The following is a 24661-nucleotide window of genomic DNA, read 5'->3' as shown; positions in this document are numbered from 1 at the left end:
TATGAGTATTACTTCCTCCCTGCCTCCCCCCCCCCCCCCCGGTTGTTCTTTGAAGTACAGAGTGGTCCATACTTGTTTAATATAGTTATATAAATCATTTCTTATAATTATTAGAACAATTCATCTTCTAATGCTGTCATTTTTCTAAGAAGAAAAAAAGGCGAGAACTTGCAGAAAATATGGGAAATATGCTCATATGACAGCTGAGGATGTGGCTAGGCTAAAGCAGGAAACTACTACCCACAATGCAATGTTACATATACTACCACTTAATAAAATTTATATCAAACATGCTACTGACAAAACCAAAGAAAAATAATACTCCAACTATACTAGTTTAATGTACTAAATATAGGGAAAAGTGAAACTAATCTCTTTGGAACCTTTGTACTTGGAGAATATAGTAAATGAACCTGTGGGACATCATATAATACATTGGAGCCCTCTGGTAACTTTGCCTTTGTGCTATGAGACTTGGTTGTAGGTGAAACCGTCTTTGAAGAGAACCTTTTGGGTATTAACTGAAAAAGGCACAAAAAGGTGCCTGCCTTCTTTTTCAATGGAGTTTTTGCAGTATTAAAAAGGGTTAAAGGATATAATGATCTAGTAGGAAAATAAGTTAATTATGAGATATTCATCATGATTATTTAAGCTTTTTATCCATCCAGGTGTGTATTTCTTTACATTTTGTTTTAGGTTGTTTTTTTTATTGCCAGGTCTGAATTGGGGCTTAAACTGGAGTTGAAGTGTCCACTGAGGCATATTTCTTTTCAAAGTAATTGTTTTCCTTGCTGTTTCTTTTTATTTTTGTTAACCTGCCTATAGCTTACCTGATCGATCCATATGCTTTACTGTCGGGAGGTTAGTTCAAAGCAAAAATGTAAACGGCTTTTATAATGTGGTTGAAAAAGATTGAGGATATATTTTTAAAAAGTGAGATTTCAGTATACTTAGGGTTTCTGTTTATAAATCTTAATCTTCTGTGCTCTTTGCTGTCAGACTTTAGCAATTTTAATAGATTTAGGACCTTAGTAATTTGGATGAATTTTGAGGTTTCATAAAGGAGGTTTCATGAGATTTGAATAAGGGAACATAACAGAGGTTTTGAACTGATAATGTGTAGAAATTTTATCAGAGAGAGAATAGAAAAGACTATAAAGCTAATGTTACTTATGAAAGATCCTCTGTTGGTGTTCCAGTGTATGAAATCGTTTCATACCTGGCATGGTATTTGTCATCTCATCATCTAAACATTAATATATTGTCTGTCTATATCTCTAAGGATGATTTGCTTAATTGTTTGAAGTCTTTTCTCCTTTAGAGACTGCTTATCAATAACAGCTGTAGTACTGTGGCTTTTCTCCATGGACGCATGGTGGTCTTTGGAACAACGTTCTTCAATTTTGACAGGTGAGACAGAGGCTCTCCAGTGCCACTGCTTTTGGATGAATCTAGCTGCGGTTGGAGAAAGTGCATCTTGCCAAAATATATGGGTGAGACCACACACAGCCTTTAAAATAGTTATTGTAGGCTTATTTTTAGGGATACATGTCTTGACAGTTCTTTTATTTGCATGCCAATTTCATTGCTGTGTATAGATGTTTCATTGGTTTCAGTAAAGGCGATTGTAGATTTAGATCTATACTTTGTTAAGCCTTGCGTGTAATTTACACTGGAAAGTACTCTGAGTTCAACCATAATTAACAATATAGGAAATATATTGAAAATGAATCACTTAGAACTCTGGTTTTTTTGTTTTTATAAATTTTGACAGTATTCCCATTGGAAATCTCAATTTCCCAGAAAGTTTAGTAGTCAAAACTTGCTCCAATTTGAATTTAAGATTAAATAAATTAGAAAAGGTTAAAATATTCATATACTCTATTATATTAATAGAAAAAATTTGTGGTTCTTGTTACTCAGAAGTACACATTTTTATAATATTGATATAATAAAGCATTGTTCAAAATGTGTTACACTTTAGTAAAAGCTTGAAAGCATTGAGACAGATTGCCAAACCAGTCAACTTCTAAATGCGTAGGCGTAATATGCAAACTATCCAGTCTTTATGGGATGATTAAAACTTGATTCATTTTAGTAAACTATATAAAATTGACTATAGATTTACAAAACAGTACATTTAGTCTTCTGAAACTGGCTTTTTCAGTAAGAGCACTCTTTAACCTTTTATAAAATGTTGTTTCTTTTTATAAAATGATACATTTGGGTAATTACTCATAACTCTTATTAGTAGTGATAAAATTGACAGTTTCTTGAGTCCTGCCAGCGTGATTAGTCATAAGACTTTTGACTTGATGATCACTGAATGTTGATTAGGTGTATTTAAAAGTTGTAACCAGCTAAGATAAGATCACAGTTTCATTCTAGATATTCTCATAGGGAAAACAGAATCTACCAAGAAAATTGGAAACTCAGTTTCCTGTCCCTGTTATCGTGATACCCTTTTGTTGCTGCATGGTTCTGGCAGGGAGGTACCAGGGAAATTGTGGTCTGCAGCTTCTCCAGAGAACAGATTTATAGAACAAAGAGCGCACATAGGATACACAGAAAGATTGTTTAAAGAAAAATTTGGCCCTTGCTTCTCAGGAATTGGTCATGGATGTGGATGCTGATTGGATGCTAGATTTTAAAAGAGCTTTATAAACCTTTTGCAGGATACTTGAGGAAACTTGAAAATGGCCTGAATATTGATACACTCTGGAATATTTATCAAGTGTGATAATATTATTACACATACCTAGGAAAATATCCTTATTCTTAAAGGAGGTGCATGATGAATTAGTTTCAGGAAGTCAAATACAAGAAAATAACGTGAAACAAACATGGCAGAATGTTGACAATTAATGAATCCAGGCAAGGGGTATATAGGCATTCGTTTTACTATTTATCAACTTAAATAGTGAGTTCTGAAAGGGGAAGCGTTTTGTGGAAAAGGTGTATGGGGATTGGTTTCATGCTGAAATCAAATAGAGATCTGAGGAAATTTTATTTGTTTGTATAGTCAGTTTTAAAAAATAAATCAGTATAAATAGCCTGGGCTATACAAGCAATTTTAGATTTTAGTTCATAGTTTTTTTATACTTAAATGCTGTTCACCAACACAATTTTCACAAATTTATACATAGAAAAGATAAATTGGAAATGGCATTCTGAAAGTACCAACTTTTGAAATTTTACATTTGTATTACAGTACTGCAAGTCTAGACTGATAAGCCAGAGATTCTTAGAGGATCAAAACAGGCACCGTTCATTACCGTGTCATTTGTTTATTCTTAAGTGGATGCTTCTAAAATATACAAAAGTACTTTAAAAATATAGTCATGTTAAAAACATATTACTGAATTGTGCTACTGCTTTTAACTTTATTAAGTTATCCCTGTCAAGAAGTATTTTAATGAGCAGAAGCCTGTTATCTCTATATGCAGATTATCAATCCTGAATCTGTGTTATACTAGTTAATATCCATCAGGGGTCTATCCATTTGTTCTATAGAGGGCCAGATAGAATGTAGTTTTGGCTTTGTAGGCCATAGGGTTTCTGTCTACTACTTAACTGTGCCATTGTAGTCTGAAAGCAGACAATAAGTAAGTTAGACAGTAAGTGAATGAATGTCCATGGCTGTGTTCCAGTAAAACTTTGTATACATAAACAGGCAGCTGGCCTGCCACAGTTTGTTAACTCCTGCCACCTATACTTTAGATACAGAAATTTGTTGCCAGTGGATAGCCTCTTTTGTAGGACGGGCAAGAAGAGTTTGAAATAAGGATCAAACTTTTAGTTTACTTATTGTAATGAATTCTTAAAGTATTTGCAGAATCTGTCTTTGTTTTTTGTTTTTTGTTTCTTACATTAAAGATTACATGTATGGGTCTTCTGAATCGTGTTGAATCGAACGGTGCGTTTTCATCTTGATCATGTAATTATTATGTATTGTAAATAGTTTTATAAGGTACCCTGAGATCCTTTTAGGGATAAGGTTGGAATCCAAATAAATCTTCATTATAGACTACCCCCACCGTATCATAAATCTCAATATTTAACTTACCTAGTTAATTGTTACTAATAAGAAAGATGTGAAGAAATTTGATTAGTGATTGTGATGAGCTGTTTTCCCTCTTTTCCATTTATATTTGAGTTTAAATCTGAGTAGAATAAGGAATTAATTATTTTTGGTACTAATCTCCAGAAATTCATTGCATCCATCATTGGACATAAATATCCAAAGTACATTAGGTTTCTGAGGATTCATCTACATTAGCTATGCTGAGTGTTACTTAGTGGCTGCTGCTGCTGGTTGTAACTGAACAGGAAAAGTACCAGTTTTTAAAATTGGTAAGGAGCATAGGAACCCATATTCCGATCTGAATTTTGAGACCTGTAGTGTATTAATATTTTAGGTTTTCAGTAATTGAACAATATGTAAATGAGATCACTTTAAGCAAAAGTTTATATTATTGAACACCTTATTTTATCCATGAGCATTTTAAGCAATTCCAGTTATTGCACACATACCTAAAGATCAGACAGTTGAAAAATTATTATTGTGTAAATCTCATGTATTTTCATCACAAAGTAGCAGTCTTCTACTTTTATTTCTCCCTTATAAGCTCTGGCCATTGTCTGCCCTCATTTATGATAAAGTTTTAACATGGTTGTTTTTATACTTCTCCCCTTTCACCAATACTTAATTACAAAAGAGACACATAAATCATTGTAGGTGTAATAAGAATAGTCTGTCTGCAAATGAAACATAAAAATACTGATATACAGACACTCAAAAAGCATCATTCAGGGTCATTAATGTGAGTTCAAACTGTTCTGTCTGCCTTAATAGATTTTATTTTATTGTTTGAATGTTCATTTATTTATTTTGAGAGAGAGAGCAGGGGAGGGGCAGAGAGAGAGAGAGAGGGAGAGAGAGAATCCCAAGCAGGCTCTGTGATGTCAGCACAGAGCCCAGTGCTGGGCTTGATCTCATGAACCTTGAGATCATGACCTGAGCTGAAATCAAGAGTCGGGCATTTAATGGACTGAGCCACCCAGGCGCCCCTACCTTAGTAGACTTTAAAGGTATCACTGTGGGGGCACCTGGGTGGCTCAGTTGGTTAAGCGTCTGACTCTTTACTTTGGCTCAGGTCACAATCTCATAGTTCTTGAGTTTGAGCCCCACATCGGGTTTGTGCTGACAGCATGGAGCCTGCTTGAGATTTTCTCCCCCTTTCTCTCTCTCTACTCTTCCCCTGCTGGCTGGCGCTCGCGCTCTCTCTCTCTCTCTCTCTCTCTCTCTTTCTCTTTCTCTTCTCTCTTTCTCTTTCTCTTCTCTCTCTCTCTTTCTCTTCTCTCTCTTTCAATAAATAAATAAATAAATAAACTTAAAAAATTAAATGGTATCACTGTGTTGCAACAATTTATTAAACTAGTAGACAGGAGGAACATTTTATTAAGCATACTTTGTTTAAAAAATAAAGAAATACTTAATATTTATGTAGGGAATATTTTCATCTAAAAGAGAGTTTTGGCATTTAAAATGATAATATTCACTTATTAGGAAAATTAACCTTTGAAGAATAAAACCTGACCTAAAAATGATATGGTTAAATACAGACTTAATTATTATGTTTTGCTCTTTGTACTATTTTAAATCTCTAGCACTTTTGTCTTTTAGCTGTCCATTAGAAAAAATGAATCCTAAAGATTGCATGTTTCTGATATAATTTACAGATTATTCAGTGTAATTGATACGTGTGGCGGCATTCCTATGTAGTCATTTTCTGCATGAAATCTTCATAAAGTTTAATATTGAAAAATGTCAAAAGAGCTATTTAAAAAAATTAATAGGCTTTTTCTTTAGAGCAGTTTCAATTTCACAGGAAAATTTCACAGCACAGAGTTTCCATACATCCCCTTTCCTCCTCCAAAGCCCTGTTTCCCCTATCATTAATGTCTTGCATTGGTACCCTGTTTGTTACAATTGATGAACTGATATTGATTGCTACGTATTTGTTAAGTAAAGTCAGTAGTTTACGTTAGAGGTCATTTTTTTTTTTTTTAGGTTTATTCATTTATTTTGAGAGAGAGAGAGAGCGAGCACAAGCACGAGCAGGAAGGGGCAGAGAGAGAGGGAGAGAGAAAAAGTCCTAAGCAGGCTCTGCACTATCAGCTTGGGGCCTGACACAGGGGCCCTACGTAGGACTCGAATTCAGGAACCATGCGGTCAAGACCTGAGCAGAAGTCAAAGGTTGGCTGCTTAACTGACTGAGCCATCCAGGAACCCCTAGAGGTCATTTTTTTTTTTTTTTAAGTTATTTATTTGAGAGAGTGAGAGAGTACGAGCAGGGTAGGTAGGGGCAGAGACCGAGAGAGAGGCAGTGCAGAACCCAATGCGGGGCTTAAACTCACAAACTGTGAGATCATGACCTGAGCCAAACCAAGAGTCGGAGGCTAACCAGCTAAGCCACCCAGGCCCAACTAGAGGTCATTCTTTATGTTGTGTAGTTACAGGTTTTATCAAATATATGATTTTATGCATATTATCCATATTATAGTATCCTACAGAATAGTGTCCCTAAAAATCCCTGTGGCATTTTGATTATATACACATAACATAAAATTTAGCATCTTAACCAGTTTAGATATTGATCTTTTTATTGTCTTGATAGTATTGTCTTTTTCAGCATGTCAGATAGTTGGAATCATACAAAATGTAGTCTTTTCAGACAGGATTCTTTCACTTAACAGTATTCATTTCAGGTTCCATGTCTTTTTTGTAGCCTGATGGCTAATTTCTTTTTTGTGGTTTCATCACTAATTACTTTTTACTTTTTTACTGAATAATACTTCATTGTATGAATGTACAATGGTTTGTTTATTCATTCAACTATTGAAGGACATCTTGGTTGCTTCCACTTTCTGTCAATCCTGAATGAAGCTGCTATGAATGCGAGTACAGGTTTTTGTGTAGACATAAGTTTTCGACTCATTTGGGTAAATACTTAGGAAGATGGTTATGGCTTAAGGCTATGTCTGACTTGGTAAGAAATTGGCAAACTGTTGTCCAGAGTGGCGGTATCATTTAGCACGCGTGCCAGTAATGAATGAGAGCTCCTGTCGCTCCACATTGTCGTCAGCATTTGCTGTTCTCACTCTTTTGGCTTTTAGCCATTCTAACAGATATGTAATGATACCTCCTCATTGTTTTAATATTGCAGTACCTCAACCATAAATGGTGATCAGTGTCTTTTCATGTGCTTATTGGCATCGATATATCTTCTTTGGGTGGTGTCTGTTCAGATATTTGCCCTGTTTTTACTTTATTATTTTTTATTCAGTTAAGAAGTCTTTATACTTGTATTTGTTGGTGGACACTTGAGGTGTTAGATTAATTTCTCTTACATTTAGAAAGTTAGTTATTTCCAGGGGTGCCTGGGTGGCTCAGTCGGTTAAGCGTCCGACTTCAGCTCAGGTCATGATCTCTCGCAGTTCATGAGTTTGAGCCCCGCGTTGGGGCTGACAGCTCAGAGCCTGGAGCCTGCTTCGGATTCTGTGTCTCCCTCTCTCTCTGCCCCTACCCTGCTCTGTGCGTGCATTCTCTCTCTGTCTCTTTCAAAAATGATAAACAGTAAAAACTTTTTTAAATAAAAAAAAAAAAAAAAGGTAACTTACTCCAGCAGTGGTTCATGCCGTTGACAAAGATCAGTTGCCTGTATTTGTGTGGGTCTGTTTCTGGACTCCCTGTTCTGTTCCATTGATTGAGAGGTCTGCTCTTTTGCTAGTACCACACTGGCTGGATTAGTATAGCTTTATTATGTTATAGTAATAGGATATCAGTTTGTTGGTGGTATTCATAAAGTAACTTGTTGGGATTTTCACTGGGATTGCATTGAATGGTTACATCCATTTGGAGAAAACTGACATCTTAACAGTGTTTTCTTCCTGTCAGTGAGAACCTTTATCTAGATCTTCTGGTCTTCTTTCATCTTATTCATAGAGTTTTGTAGTTTACCTCATATGGATCTTCTGTGTATTTTGTTAGATTAATAGCCAAATATTCATTTTTATGCCAATATAATGTCTCAGGTTTCAAATTCCAATGCTTGATTGCTGGTGTTTAGGAAAGTAATTGGTTTTCATATATTGATCTTACATTCTAAGGCCTTGCTGCTAATTAGCAATTATTTCCAGGAGCATTTTGTTGATTCTTTATGATTTTCTGTATAGACATTCATGTCATCTGTGAGCAAGGACAGTTTTACTTCTTTCTTTCCAATCTTTGTACCTGTTATTTTCTTTCCTTGGCTTATTGCATCAGCTGTAACTTTCAGTATGGTGTGGAACAGGGATGGTGAAAGAGAATATCCTTGCCTTGTTACTGATTTTACTAGGAAAGCATCTAGTTCGTTACCATTAGGTAGGACGTTAGCTGTAGGTTTTTTGCCAGTGTTCTTTACCAAGTTGAGGAGGTTCCCCTCTGTTTCTAGTCTGATGAGAATTTCTACCAGGAGTGGTGTTGAATTGTGTCAGTGTTTTTTCCGTATACATTGAAAGGAGCATATGGTCTTTTTTCTTTAGCCTGTTGATGGGTTGGATAATACCAGTTGATTTTCAAATGTTGAATGAACCTTTAATACCTAGAATAAATCCTATTTCATCATGGTGTGTAATTCTTTTTTATACATTATTGGATTTGATTTGATTTTATACATTATTGGATTTGATTTGTGGCAGATTTTTTGCATCTGTGTTCATGGAAGATACTATTTTGTATTTGTCCTTGTACTATCTTTGTCTGATTTTGGTATTAGACTAATGCTAACCTCATAGAATGAGTTAGGAAGGGTTCTCTCTGGATTAGATTGTTGAGAATTGTTGAGAATTGTGGAGAATTTCTTCCTTAAACATTTGCTTCACCGGTGAAGCCATCTTGACCTGGTGCTTTCTGTTTCGAAGGGTTCATAATTATTTATTCAATTCTGAAAATAGGTATAGACTAAATCAGATTATCTACTTCTCCTTATGTAAGTTTTGGTAGCTTGTGTCTTTCAAGGAATTCGTCCATTTATCTGTGTTTCCAAATTGGGGACATGCAGTTGTTCATGGTAGTCCTTTGTTATTCTTTTAAATGTCCTTGGGATAAGTAGTAATGTCCCCTCTTTCACTCATGTAATTTGTATCTTCTTCTTTTTTTTTTTTTTTTTTTAATCTGGCTAGAGGTTTATAAGTTTATATTTTTCAAAGAACTAGCTTTTGGTTTCATCACTCCTATTAATTTCCCATTTTCAATTGCTTTAATTTTGGTTTGAAAGTTTATTTTCTCCTGCCTACTTTGAGTTTAATTTGTCCTTTATCTATTTTCCTATAGTGGAAACTTAGATTATTGATTTTAGATGTTTCTTCATTTCTGATATATGCATACAGTGCTATCAGTCTCTCTCTAAACACTCTTTCTGTATCCACAAATTTTGGATTTGTGTAATTCTTTTTTATACATTATTGGATTTGATTTGATTTGGTGTGTAATTATTTTCATTTAGTTTGAAATATTTTTAAACTTCTCGAGACTTTTTTTGACCCATTATTTATTGGTTTAGTTGGTTGCTATTTTGTTGCTATTGTCCATCATGGCCCTTGTTCTTTGTTTCTTTTTTGAGGAGGGGTTTTCCACTCTTTAATTTTTTTCCTGGTGTTAATTGATCATTTTGTATCATTGTATTTTCTTTCCTCCCTTAACATATTAAACTTTTTTTTCCTTTTTTTAATAACTTTTTTTAGTGGTTACTCTAGAGTTTAGAATATACACTTAAAACTAATCCAACTCCAATGTGACATAACACTATATGACTTAATAGGTACTGCCAAGTATCTTATAAAAGAGTACCCTCCTTTACAAAGCATTGGTAAAGCCTTGGTGTCATTCATTTCACTTAGCTATAAGTTATAATCATTGAGCATATGGTTGCTGGTATTATTTTGAACAGGCTGTTACTTGTTAGATCAATTAATAATAGATAAAATAAAAATTTAACTTTATTTATTCCTTGTCTGATAATTGACCCTTTTTCAAGAGACAGACACACATCTGTGTTTCTGACATATCTTTTCTTACTCTTTGAAGAATTTCTTCTAACATTTTTTACAAGGCAGTACTTGTAATGAATTCCCTCGTGTGTGTGTTTTTGTGTGTGTGTGTGTGTGTGTGTGTGTGTGTGTGTGTGTGTGTGTGACAGGGAGAGAGAGGGAGAGAGAGAATTTTATTTCTCCACTTTTGAAGAATCATTTTACTGGACCCAGAATTCTAAGTTGTTTTATTTTTCTTTCAACACTTAAAATATTTCATATTATATCTCTTTTCTTGCTTGCATAGTTTCTGATGAGAAGTCCAATGTGATTCTTTCTCTCTTTCTGATGAGAAGTCCAATGTGACCTGTAGATATGGTTTTTGTTTTTTATGTGTGTGTGTGTGTGTGTGTGTGTGTGTGTGTGTGTATTTTTCTGGCTGCTTTCAAGACTTTTTATTTGTTTTTCTACACTTTGAATATGATATGCTTAGGTGTCAATATTTTGGTATTTATCTTTCTTGGTTTTCTGTGCACCCTCTGAATCTGTGGTTTGGTGCCTGTTCTTAATTTTGGAAAATTCCCAAACATTTTTACTTTAAACATTTCTTTTTTTAAAGTTTACTTATTTATTTTGAGAGAGAGATAGAGCACAAGCAGGGGAGGGGCAGAGAGAGATGGAGAGAGAGTACCAAGCAGATTCTGCATTATCAGCACAGAGCCTGATATGGGGCTTGAACTTATGAACTGTGAGATCACGACCCAGGTCAAAACCAAGAGTCAGATGCCTGGGTGAGCCACCTAGATGCCCCTCAAATATTTATTTCCTTTTCCTCTTTCTTCTCCTTTTGATCTTAACTATTACATATATGTTACTTTTTGGGTACTTTTCTCACAGTTCTTGAAAATTCTTTTAAAATTTTTCTTTTCACCTTTCTGTTTTGGAAGTTTATTGACATATCTTCAGGCTCTGTGATTCTTTCCTATACCATGTTCAGTCTACTGATGAGCCCATTCCCTTTTTTTTTTTTTTTTAGAGTGGTTTGATTTTTTTTTGGTTTTTTTTTAGCTTTTTTCTTTCTTTTTTTCTTTTTTTAAAATTCTTTTTATTTAAAAAAATTTTTTTAATGTTTATTGATTTTTGAGACAGAGACAGAGCATGAATGGGGGAGGGGCAGAGAGAGAGGGAGACACAGAATCTGAAGCAGGCTCCAGGCTCTGAGCTGTCAGCACAGAGCCCAACGTGGGGCTTGAACTCACGGACCGTGAGATCGTGACTGGAGCCAAAGTCTGATGCTCAACCGACTGAGCCACCCAGACGCCCCTTCTTTATTTTTTTCTTAGTATTTTCATCTCTTTGCTTATACTACCCATGTTCTCACTTGATGTCCACTTGTTCCATTAGAGCCCTTATGCTAGTCATAGTTATTGTAAATTTTAGTCTGATTTTGAAATTGCTGCCATATCTGAGTTTAGTTCTGATTCTTACTGTATCTCTTCAAATTGATGTTTTGCCTAATTAGCATGTCTTATAATTTTTTTGTTGAAAGTCAGATGTAATATATCTGGTAAAAGAAATAGGTAGGCCTTCAGTGTGAAGTTTTTATGTTTATCTGGCTAGTAGTTACCTGTGTTTACTGTTCCTGTAGCCATAGTGTCAGGGACAAAAATTTTCTCTAGTATCCCTGTTTTTGTTTCTCTCTTTGTCATTGGGTTTCCTTTGAGACTCCTTCTTCAGTAGATTCTGAGGCTTGTAGGTCTTTCAGCTCTACTCCTAGGGAAGAAGCTGATTGATGTGGTAGTAGGTGTGGGAGAAGGGGAAGTGGAATATAATCCTATGATTAGTTTTTAGTCTTTTAGTGAGCCTGTGACTTTCATAAGTGCTTCTCTTATTCTCCTCTCCCCTCACCTTACAGTGGGTTGAATCAGAAGACCAGAGGAGCAGGGCGTGAATATTTTTGTTTCCTCATGTGCAAGGCTAGATGAAGCTGGAGTTGTATATTTCCCTTCTCTCATTCCAAAGACTAGTGGGTGCTGGAGTTGAGTGTTTTCCTTTCTGTAGGGCAGTCAGTCTTTGATGTAATGCAAGTTGGTTAGATTTTGGTAAATTGTTCCCTTGAAGGGCTTTTGTTCAGCAGAACCCTGGAGCTTTTTCAAAATGCTTGCTTTCCCCTTTCCCTGCTGAAGGGGAGTTTTCCTTGATATTTACCGTGAGAACATGGTGTGTTTCTGGAAGGTAAAACACAGCAGTGTGTAGGGCCCCTCACTGAGACTGGGCTACCTTAAGTTTCTATCTCTCTTGCTAGTCCACGCTTAACCTTTAGAAATTAACGAATACCTACCCTTTAAGTGTTCCTACCTGGTTCCAGTTGTGGGTTCTGCTTCTGGTAAACTGTAACTCTTTGCATTCCTTTTTCTGTCTCCACCAGTGTTTACCACACTGGTTTGCCCTGTGACCTCGATTCTCTGATAATTTAAGAAGAGTGGGTTGATTTTCAGTTTGTTTAGCTTTTTTCTTATCTTGAGGGAAGGGAGTGACACCTTCCAACCTGTTTACATGTCAGATTGGAAACTAGAAGTCAGAACCTATTTTTACAACAATTTTATGTATAGCATTATCTTAAAATATGGAATTTTTCATTTGTTCATTCTATCAGCATTTACTAAATGCTGATTATGTATTAAGCTCTGTGTTAGTGCTGAGATTATAGAGTTAAATAAGGCATAGTTCATAAATCAAATGAATTTATATTGAAGGAGCTATTTGAAGTACACAAGTCAATGAATATAGTACTGTGTGTTGAATACTACAATGCATAAACTTGAAATGCATGTAACTTGAACATGATACTAGGTATTGGTGGTAAAGTAATTTCAGTCAGATGGAGGGATTCAGTGAAAGTCACTCAGAATTGGTGAAAATGAGCTGAACTGGAAGGACTGTTACAAGTTGACTCAACACCTATAGGCAGGAAGGGCAAGAGGATGGAAATACAGTGAAGGAATGTTACGGACCAAGACCACACGGGACAGCATGAAGCATTTTGTGAATTGCACTCAATTTTAAGATATAATTAAAGATGCCAGATCAAAAATTGGGTGAAAAAATGGCTAGAGAAGCATCTGGAAAGGTAGAGGTTGTTCATCAGGAAGGCCCTTATTTGTTAAGCTATTTAAATTGATTGAACCTTACGTTCAAAACTAAGGGGAATCATTATTGGGTGTTTTGAGGGGAAGGAAGTGACATGATGTAGCTGTAGAATGATCTGATAGCAGTGTGGAGGATATATTATTAGATGGAACCAGGAGGATTTTGTAGTTGAAAGAGAGCCTGCATGAATTAAAATGATAGAAGCAAAGCAAACTCGCCAAACCATGGATGGAAGTTGATAGTTTATGTGGCATGTAGTTCTGTTCATAAACAAAGTAATAGACGGAGTGGCCATTTTGTAGAGCATTGTTAGAACAGACTTATCTAACTGAATTTAGGTGAATGTATTTGTGAAAAGGTTTTTGTTACTTAATAAATTGAAAACATGACAGATCACGTATATTTTCTCTCATAGCACTAAATCATGAAGTGCAGTAAATAATGCGTGGAGACAATAAATATTGCGGTTATATTGGAGCTGGTATGAAAAGACCATGATATTTTGTTTTTTTTTCCAAAAGGTTATTTATAAATGCAGGTGGTGACATAAAGTGAATTATGTTCCAGTAATGTGAAAGCTGTTGGTTCTTATTTATAGCTAAAAGCTGGTATTTCTTACTTTGAATAATGGAGGTAGCCTTGAATCTTAGTTTGGAAATATCTGTGAACTGTGATTAGCCACATTATTTTCCAGGCTTTATACTTCAAGATAAATATTGCTTGCATAATTCGTGGATTTTTCCTTGAAAAGCAAGCAAACAAACAAGCAAACACTAAAACCTGAAGAAGCCTATTCACTAGTGATTTCTGTTGGAAATGTGTTCGGAGTCAGAAGAAGATCAGACCATGCATTTAATCTTAATGGAAGCAACGCTGCCTTTGCCCTCAGTTGGGTTTCTTTAATCAGTTCTTTCTTAGAATAAAAATTTCAGCTTGGGGGTGCCTGGGTGGCTCAGTTTGTTAAGCATCTGACTCTTGATTTCAGCTCAGGTCATGATCTCATGGTTCCTGGGATCCAACACCACATCAGGCTCTGCACTGAAAGTGTGGAGCCTGCTTGGGATTCTCTCTCTTCCTCTCTCTCTCTCTGCCCCTCCCCTGCTTGTGCTCTCTTTCCCTGTCTCTCAAAAGTGAATGAATAAGTTAAAAAATTTTTTTGAGCTCATTGACTTCCTCTGCTGTTTGTGTTCTTTTAGCGCTCAAGTGTATTTTAATGGCAAGTATATTAGTGACTGGTGACGATTTTGTACCATTGGTTGCATTTCAAAAAAAAAAAGGTGGGGGGATAGTGGCCTGGGTGGCTCAGTCGGTTGAACATCCAACTTTGGCTCAGGTCATGATCTCATGGTTTGTGAGTTCAGGCCCCGAGTTGGGCTCTGTGCTGACAGCTCAGAGCCTGGAGCCTGCTTCAGATTCTGTGTCTCCCTCTCTTTCTGTCCCTCCCCCACTCATGGTGTGTCTTGCTCTGTCTCAAAAATAAATAAACGTTAAAAAAATTTCGTTAAAAAAAAAGGAAGAAGGAAAACTAGGTGTAGTGACATTGTTTGTTCACTAAGATCTTTCTGACATTCTTACCCATTAAAGTGATTTTGTTAGTAGACTTGACAATTGAAAACAAACATCTTGGAAGGTTTTCTATTTGTGTTTTTCTGATTTTAGTTTGAATGTTGTTTCTTTTATTTTCTCACCTGTTTTTTCACTCCTGACTTCTTCGTCCTTGGCCTTTCTTGTTAGGAACATTGTTGTTTTTTTTTTTTAAACTTTTTGAGGTTTGTTGGTATAGCTTTGAAATCGCTTCTGCTAATAGTCTCTTTGGTTTCAGGAAAATGATACTAGCCTTTTAGAGCAATGGAATACTGGCGATAGCAAGTGGTGTCATTAATGCCAAACATAATGATAAAATTGTGGAAACATTAAATATAAGTTTAGTTTTTTTGGATTTAATTACATTGAAATGTGTCTCTTAGCATAATTATTGACTATTGTAGTAATTTATCTTTCCTTTAAATTATTTAAAATAAATAAAATTCCTCACTATGCTAAATTGTTTTTCAGAATTAGAGCTCTTTAATTTGGATGGGTGGGTAGAGAGAAGTTACTTTTATCTGTAACATTTTCCTGTAGAAAGCAGTATTAAATGTCTTTTAATTTATTCTAAGTGGAATGTAATTATTAGATGTTGGTATTTGTACATTTAAATGGATAAAAGTATATATTATTTTTCCATTTACAAAGCATCCAATTCATGCTAGTGACTCTAGTCTGTCATTGATCCTGACCTGTGGTGTATGGGCGGTCAGTTGCCTTGTAGCAGGAGATTTAAGCAACCTTTCTACAATAAATAATGAAATACACTTGAATAAAGGGCATTTAAAATACAGAGTTAAAGAAAATTGTCTATGTTTTAGGTTTCTTTTTTAGTTGTGTTAAAACAAAGTACAGGCATATTTTGGGAGATGATACTGTGGTTTCAGTTCCATACCACTGCAAAAAAGGTGAATATCACAATAAAGTGAGTCAAATGAATACCCTGGTTTCCCAGTCCTTATGAAAGTTGTCTTTTCATTATACTGTAGTCTATTAAGTGTGCAGTAACATTATGTCTAAAAAAATGTACATACCTTATTAAAAAAATACTTTATTGCTAAAAAATGCTGACCATCATTGAATTGTAATCATAGAACACACATCACCATGACAAATACAATAATGATGAGAAAGTCCGAAACATTGTGAGAATTACCAAAATGTGACACAACACAGAAGCACATAGTGAGCAAATGCTATTGTAAAAACGGAGCCAATAGACTTGCTCAACACAGAGTTGCACAGACCTTCAGTTTAAAAAACTGTGTTTAAAAAACACAGTGCAAAGTGCAATAAAGTGGAGCAAAATGAAATGAGGTGTGCCTGTAGAGTTTGGTTGAATAAACTTTTATCAGCTTCCTACTAGATGCCAGATAATCAGTAATAGAGAGATGGGTAGACCCAATTGATTCTTGCTGTCAAGCACAGGAGAATTTAAAAAGCAGGCAGTCTTGAAAACATAATACAGAATCTACCTCTGAACAGGGTTTTGAGCGAGACCTTATTGAGAGAAGCCACTTCTGCTAGGTGATGTGATGTGAACTAGGGGTTTGCTAGGGAGGGACCAGAACTAGTGCAAAAGCCACTTCAGCAGAGCTTAAGGAACCATCTCCTCACCCTCTCTCAGCAAAACAAAACAAACCACTTTACTAATGAAACAAAAACTCAAAGTAAGAAGAAAAACATAAAGGGAAGAACAATAGACAGAATGAATTCACTGGTATGTTTTAATGGGCTGAAATTATCCAAAGCTAGCCTAGGAAAGAGCATGAATTCTAAGATGAGGAGAGTCCGGAGTTTCAGTTATTCTTGCCCTGTGATCCTAGATAAATCACTCAAGTGTCTCAAGCCTCTATTTCCTTCTCCTGGTAGGTGCTGTTGGTGCCATACCCAGATCCTTTTACCTGGATGGGGTATTTGCCAGTCCCTCAGCTGTAGACCTGGTGACTGACAGCTCTCAGCGGTAAACACCTCCACAGATTTATTCGGAGCTGTCTTAACCAGAGATGCCTGAGACGTGTTCCCCACTTGCCCAGGGGGTGGGGGGTGACCTGTAGCCAGTGACTGACTTCTGTGAGGAATGGGGCATGGTCATGTCTTAAGACAGGACAACTCCCTGGTGCCATTTATTATTATTTAATTTTTTTAAGGGTTTTTTTTTTTTTTAATTTTATTTTGAGAGACTGAGAAAGAGAGAGAGCAAGCAGGTTGGTCAGAGAGAGAGGGGAGAGAGAGAATCCTAAGTAGGCTGCGCACTGTCAGTGCAGAGCCTGATGTTCGTGGGCTCGAACCCACGAACCGCGAGATCGTGACCTGAGCTGAAATCAGGGGCCGGACACTTAACCGCGACCCTCCATGGTGCCGTTTAGACTCCAAAGTTCGTGGTGGGATCAGGATGAGGTTAGACTTCAGCTGCACCTGTGGCTTCATTGCCTTACCCACTTCCTTGAACTTTTTATGTAAAAGTACACCCTCAGTCACTTCCAAAGAATTATCATCTTAGCCTTTGCTTCTCAGACACTCCACCTAAGACATGTCCTCCCTCATTTAAAATTGTTGTCAAATACACATAAGATTTGCAATTTTGACTTTTAAAGTGTACAATTCACTGGCATTAAATGCATTCGCAGTGTTGTGCCATTATCTAGTCACTATATAACACTATCTAGTTCCGTAACTTTTTCATCATCCCAAAGGGTAACCCCATATTCATTAAGCAGTTGCTTCCTATCACTCCTCACTGTGCCACCCTCTTACCCCTGACAAACCTTCCCCCTGCCACCCCCAGCTATGGGCAGTACCTAGGAGTGGAATTCCTAGGTCATACTGTAATTACGGTTTTAACTTACTGGGGAACCGCCATTTGTTTTCTATAGAGGCTGCATCATTTTACATTCCCACCAGCAATATACAAAGGGCCCAATTTCTTGACATCTCATCAACACTTTTTTTTTTATAGTGGCTGTGGACACTCATCTTTAAAATTGAGCTAACACTCATCCTAAGGTTATTGTGAGTATCAAATGACTTGGTGCATAAAATATTGGCATGTTACAAAGCACCATACAGATGCTTTTACTTTTTGTGTCCTGATACCCAGTTTGAACGGAAATGGGTTGTAAACAGTAGGTCTGTTCTTTTCTAAAACTTGCATGGAAAGAATCATAAAACTCATTTTGAAAGAGAGAGAGCGAGCGAGCACGGGAGGGGCAGAGGGAGAGAATCCCTCACAGGCTCCACGCTATAAGCACAGAGGCCAGCGTGAGGCTCAGACTTTCGAACCGTGAGATCATGACCTGCGCCAAAATCTGGAGTTGGATGCTTAACCGACTGAGCCACCCAGGCACCCCAAAACTCAATTGTTATAGACCATGGGGAAGGCTAATTTAGGTGTATAGAATTAAGCTTTTAGTTATCTCTTTTTACAGTTAATAGATGTTATTTATGCAATTTCGGTGCAAGAAAAATTAGGGATCTTTTATTTCAGTGCCTATTTATTAGCAAAAGAGCCACTTTCACCAAGACTTGTCACTGTTTTGCTTTGTTGTAAATCTTATTTGTATGCTGACTTAGAAAAATGGTAAATGTTGGGTGATATAAAAAACCTAAAACTACTTATAAATTTTTTCCCGGAGATAACAATTTTAAATTACTTTTTTTGTCTTTTTTGTACATATTTGAGATATATATGTTTGTATATATGTACATGATTTTATTTAATATTATTAGTTAACATGATTTGTGTTTCTAACTGTATTAAAAATCTCTGTAAAGTCAGTTTTAGTGACTGTATAGTGTTCCTCATTGCAGGTATTCCAGCATTTTCATGTGGATGAACTTCTACTTCTCTATTTTTGGGGTATGTGTGTATGTTTAAAGTCTTTTTTTTGGAATCTTCGATTATTGTAATACTTCTTTTGTTTCACAGGTTACCTATTTTAGAGCCTGTTACCGCTTTTGTTTTTAAATAGTCATCAGTTTAATATCATTGCTTCATGTATTTCTATAAAACATTTTTATTTATTTGGATGCTTTCTAAACTTTGTCCTTGGGTGGTTTTTGTGGCTTTCTGCCAGGGATAATCAAAAGCCACAAGATTAAAGCGACCCATGTTTTTGAAGCCTCAGTTTTAATCTCTGCTAGATCATTTATAATATATAATTACAAACATGGATATATTGTGGACATTAAGGTAAAGTTAACAAATTTAAAGATAAAACTGGAAATACCAAGAAATTGGATAAATTCTAGTACCTTGGTGCAGAGGTGTGATATGGTTTAGTTTGCAATATGTGATATTTTCAAATTTTACCATTCTCTATAAAATAATGATTATGTTGGTAACACTTTTCTCATTTGAGCTGACTTGGTAGGCGCGTGTATGTTTTATAGCGTATTGTTATGGACGTTTGAGTTATTTGTCATTAAGTGTTAGATAACATTTTAATAAATATTCTTTACATATGTTGGACACATCTTGCAAGACTCCTTTCTGATTTTTGTAAGTGATTTTCTGATATATTAGAGGTGGATTAAGGCATAGATGTCTGGGAATTAATTGAAATATCTCCACTTTCCTTGATTCCCTATTTTTTCCTTATGCACATTATTGAATGTAGAAAATGAAATTTCTCAATGACATTATCATTCTTCCAATCAGATTTGCAATTCTTTTCTTTTATTCCTTTATTTTAGTTGATTCTTGTGAGTTCTTTGGTTCCCTATATACTTTCTTTTTTTTTTTAAATCAGACAAAAAAATCACATTTATTTCAGTAGTTCAAAGTGCAAATATAGCAAGTCAGCTCACAATGTTTCAAGATACAGTTTTAGGTATACTGAAAACTTAATCTACAAAAATGAAAGGTAAAAATTGGGAAATAAAGCTCAATTTTTTAAAAAATTCAAGTAACCCGAAAACCTTTAGATTAAAATATTCCACTTAAAACAATTCAGAAAGGCCTTCGTTTATGGATACCAGTAGTACTTTGCAATCCAAAAGGACTTCTCACAGAAAGAGAATCACCTCAAACTGGTCAGCTTAGGATAAGAGTGGAGGTTCTTGGTGCTGGCTCTTTTTGGTTCGGCAGCCTCACTCAACACTGTCATTTGATGTGGTTGAACCCGTGATGCTTTGATGTTTAGGCAGATTCTAAAAGATGCTTAAGGTTCAATATGAGACCAACAGCCTGCTAAGAGTTTTTGAAATGGCCACTATATATTTAAAAGGTTTTAAAGACCAGTTTCAACTTCAGGAATATGGTGTTACTGGGGGAAGGACACGGATTAATACTTCTTCCATTACATCAAATCTTTCCGTAAGGTTAGCAACGTGGCCTTTGAAACTTCCTGGTGAAAATCGTACCTCAGTATCTATTTACTTATTTCTACACACACAGAACTTTTATGTAGAGTAGAAAAAGTTCCCACTAGGAAGATAGTTAAAGGTTGTTAATGTCCTTTGTATCCATTGTTCATTTCTGCTTGTTCATTTCTGCTCCGCAGAAGCAATGTTAGCTCCTCGCTTCAATTCAGGAAAAGCGTGCCTTCAGGAAGCTTTAGAAGAGATATTTATTCGGTCATTTTTGCAGCCTTCTTCCACCTTTTCATTGTAGGCAATAAAATGAGAGTCTGTTCCACAGATTGTATCCCACCATGTAAATGTTGAAGCATAACTTCCAATGAAGTTCATGTGGTGGAATTCATGATGCTGAGAACCGGCAATGAAAGGGATCAGATTTAAAGGGTTGAGAGGAATGTCACAACCACTATAGACATCAATAGTGTCTATCAAACGAATGGTCACCCATGCCCAAAGAAGAATGTCCCTATATCATTTCTTTCTTTTCTGTTTCTCTGTCATGACTTAGACCCTAACCGTCACTACCCCTTGACTCATGAATTATGACCTGGCTTCTCTGCCTCCAAATTTGTCCATTCTAGTACTTTGTTACTTTGATTTTTTTCCTGCTATGTTAATCTTTCTGAGTCTCTTACGTACTTATATTCCTGCTCTTAAGTTAAATGCTTATTTTAGGTAAAGGATACTAGATAGTGTTTCCCAGACTTGCTCCTTGCCTCCTGTCTTCTGTGTTTTGCTTCTTTTCATTCCTTTGGGTCAACTGTGTCCTTGTTTCCACTTTCTGAAGTCCTGGTCATCCTTCAAGGTGTCTCAAGTCGTTCCTTTTCATAAAACTTTTTTGTGAACTTCAGAGTGGGAACATCATAAGGCTGTAGTAGAGTTTGTCAAAACTACGTTCCAGGCCTGGTTCTGGAGATGATCAACTCTGTGACCCAAGCTATGCAACCTTTGTTAGTTTTTTGCTTCTTCATTTGTACAGTGGGCATGATGATCCTTTTATGGATATTGTAAACATTTAAATAATTTCTGTAAGTACCTAATACTAGGAGCTGGTGAACAATATGTTGAGTCGTTCACTCAGTAAATACAGTTAGGTGTATACTCTGTCCTGGGTTTTCTCTAGGTGATGAGCTGTGTACGGAAGGAGATACTGAAGTTTAAAAATTTTACATACTGTTAGTAATTTTGGGGGTGGAGGCAGTATGAAAATGCAAGGAAGTATGAGTATCTTTTATGTTTTTAATAAGAAGAACAAAAGTCCCTCTGCTTGAGTGTCAGGAGGACCTACTCGTAGGTGTAATACTGTGACTTCAGAGGCTATACGCAAAATATTTACGAACACGTCTTTAAGTCTGTTGGACCCACAGCAGCTTTAGGACGGTGTAACATGGGTATAACACTCAGGGTCTTGATCTTTGATACAGGGTTGAGAGGACACCCTCCCTGCCCCGACTTTTGTAAGAATCAGATTAGGTAATATGTATACATCACTGGCACAGTGCGATCTTCTATGGCCAGTCTCCACCATGACACTATTACTTTCGATTAGGAAATGAGGAAATGGAAGCACACAAAGGCTGGGTGGCTTGTGCACAGTCTTGCAGTTAATCGTAACGGCAGCAAAGGCTGTTGCCACTGCCACCTATGTCTCACCGACCTCTATGACTTTTTGGCGTCTGGTTTCACCAGAGTGTGGCTGTGTTGTGTTCAGTGCGTACCTTGTTGCACACAGGGACAGGCAAGGGGAGAGAATCACGGTGGATTTTCCTTGGCTGTCATGCTTGCTGGGAAGTTGTATATCAGTGATACCTGTTGATGGTCTGGAGAACCTGGAGAAATGTCACAGGTCTAGTATTGCTATCAGATTGCCAAAAGGCTGTGTGAACTGATGATCTCATTGCAGTGCAGGTTAACTTCTAAGAGAGTAAGTACAGTTTTTGAGAAATCTTTATTCTGTTTGGCGATGCCATTGGCACAAGAGGAAGGATGCGTTATCCTTTAATTTTGAAGAACATAGTTTAAATTTTTCTCCTGTGACTTAATAGCTGTGACTTTGGATACACCATATAACCCTGAGAAGCTATCCTGAATCATTAGAAGTGATGATAATATATCTTGGAAGATTATTGTCAGGCTAAAGCGAGATGAGTTTAATTCCCTTTCTCATAATGCTTGGCTCAAAGTACATGTGACATTCACGCATTATCTCACTTAATTGTCAGCTGTGGTGGCTCTGTTTTAATCTCTATTTTGCAAATGCAGAAACAGTTCAGAGAAAGGTTACTTGAATCGACCAACCTCACACAGCTAAGTAGTAGCTCTAAGTTTTAACCCATGTTTGTCTGCCTCTCATTGCTACCTAGAATTCTGTGTTGTCATGTCTTAGGTGGGGTATAGACTAGAAAACAGTTGTTATATCTCTGTTGGATTTTATCTTCTCAAGGCCAGCCTTCTCACTTTCTCGACTTTGCTTATAGTGTAATAGTTGACTCAGACTTCGTGGGTTTGAAACTTGGCTTCACCGTTTGTTTACTGGGTGACTGGTGGCCAAGTGCTTCACTTTCTTGGCCTTCAGATTCCTCATTTGCAAAACAGAAGTAGTGAGGCATCCATTTCAACAGGATTTTAAGATGCACTACTGTGGGATGCTGGAGGGTACAGAGAAAGCCCTCAGTTGGTGTTTGCTGCTGTCTTTGTATGGTATGAGAAACAGTAGTGTCGAAAGAGTGTGGTGTTGGATAGACCTGGCATGTGGTCTGACTCTTTGTACCTTTTAGCTTTGAGTGAGACTTTTTTGAGCAACTTAACTTTTTTGACGTATAAGTCTTTTTCCTTATCTTTAAAAAGAGATCATAAGGCCTACCTTACAGGTTCTTTGTTGATGTTTAAAGGACAGCGTATTTAAAACGGTACACAGAAAAGCAAATACAAAATAAAGGTTAGCTTTCCTCTCCCTCCTACTCCCCACTCCTGCCTTTTACTTGAAATCTTTGCTGCCCTCTTTTATTTGAAGAGATGCCTTTGGTCCTGTGACAGTGCAGTTCAGAATGACCACAGTGGTGCAAACGTACATCCAGTCTGTGCCTGATAGACGGTCCCACTCTTGCTTCTTCCGAGGTAGTTACAGGTCTTACTTAGTAGCTCAGTAGTTGTCTTCCTGTTGCCCACAAATGAAAGCAAGAGCCTTCTTACTTCCTAAATAATTTGTAAGTTTAGATTGAATTTGCCCAAAGGAAGACAGCTGTATTTTAATATTTTCATAAGAAATTATAGCTGTTAAAAATAATTCATACTTTAGTCTTCTCTGTACTGGTGTTAACAGCCAACTGATACGATTTTTCCCTAAAATCTTTCATTCAGCAAATATATTTAGTAAATATCTCATTCTTATCTACGATATGTACCACACACGACATACTGCACATATTACTGATGATTGATTGTTTTATTTACCTGTTTTTTAGGAACTGAGGAGAAGATTTGTGCCTAAGTGTTTTCTAAAGAGTTTGTTAAGTATCATCTGACTTCTCAATAAATTATAGTTCTGATGATATCTTTTAAATATAATACCGCTAATAATTACATAGTGTTCATAGTTAACTTTCTTAAAATTTACACGATAGTTGTGAGAGCAAAATAGTATCTATTTTATGAGATCCTTAAGGCTCACCAAGACACCAGGATTAAGTGACTTCAAGTCCCATTGTGTATGTAATTCGAAGATCCAGGACTGGATCTGAGACTTTGGTTGATATTTTCATGAAAACTGCATTATTTATTTATACCCTTCCTTGTTCCAAAAAAGAACTTAACATAGCTTTTAAAAGTGGAAACACTGCTGCAAGGTATAATAGATTAAGAATGAGTAATAAAAGGAGGCAAATGGAATATAAAGTTAGGAAAACAGGATGGTGTTCAGGAGTCCGTTTTTTTTTTTAAATTTTTTAAATGTTTTTATTTATTTTTGAGATAGAGTGTGAGTGGAGGAGGGGCAGAGAGAGGGAGACACAGAATCTGAAGCAGGCTCCAGGCTCTGAGCTGTCAGCACAGAGCCCGATGCGGGACTCAAACCCACCAGCCGTGAGATCATGACCTGAGCCGAGGTCAGACGCTTAACTGACTGAGCCACCCAGGCACCCCAGAGTCAGGTTTTTTTAAATGTTTATTTTGAGAGAGAGAGAGAGTGCGTGTGTGAGCTTGGGAGGGGCAGAGAGATTGGGAGAGAGAGAGAATCCCAAGCAGGCTCCATACTGTCAGCGCAGAGCCTGGCGCGGGGTTCCATCTCACAAACTGTGAGTTAATTACCCGAGCCCAAATCAAGTCGAGGCTTAACCCCCGGAGCCCCCCAGGTGCTCCCAGGAGTCAGGTTTGTATGTGAAATGCACTGTTGGGTTTGCTACTCTCAGTAAAACTTGGATGCAAAGTTGGGTTTTCAGTTTCTAAATCCATACCCCCTCCCCCAAATAACCAATATACCTGAGAACCTTTC

General features: G+C 36.6%; 1 protein-coding gene and 1 long non-coding RNA gene across 4 annotated transcripts in view; both read left to right on the top strand.

The window, feature by feature from the left end:
• Positions 1-24661, top strand: part of SUPT3H (SPT3 homolog, SAGA and STAGA complex component) — a 550537-nt gene that overhangs the window by 59814 nt on the left and 466062 nt on the right. The window lies entirely within an intron of this gene.
• Positions 1501-23686, top strand: LOC147580965 (uncharacterized). Its single transcript, XR_015251255.1, has 3 exons — positions 1501-3916; positions 17771-17823; positions 23637-23686. It is a non-coding gene; the product is annotated as an uncharacterized LOC147580965 (long non-coding RNA).

This window comes from Puma concolor, chromosome B2 (genome assembly GCF_028749965.1).
Source record: "Puma concolor isolate L17-30 chromosome B2, mPumCon1.1.hap2, whole genome shotgun sequence".
In the NCBI taxonomy this organism is placed as follows: domain Eukaryota; kingdom Metazoa; phylum Chordata; class Mammalia; order Carnivora; family Felidae; genus Puma; species Puma concolor.
The sequence above is the reverse complement of the archived record's forward strand: the minus strand, read 5'-3'. Positions and strand labels throughout refer to the sequence as shown.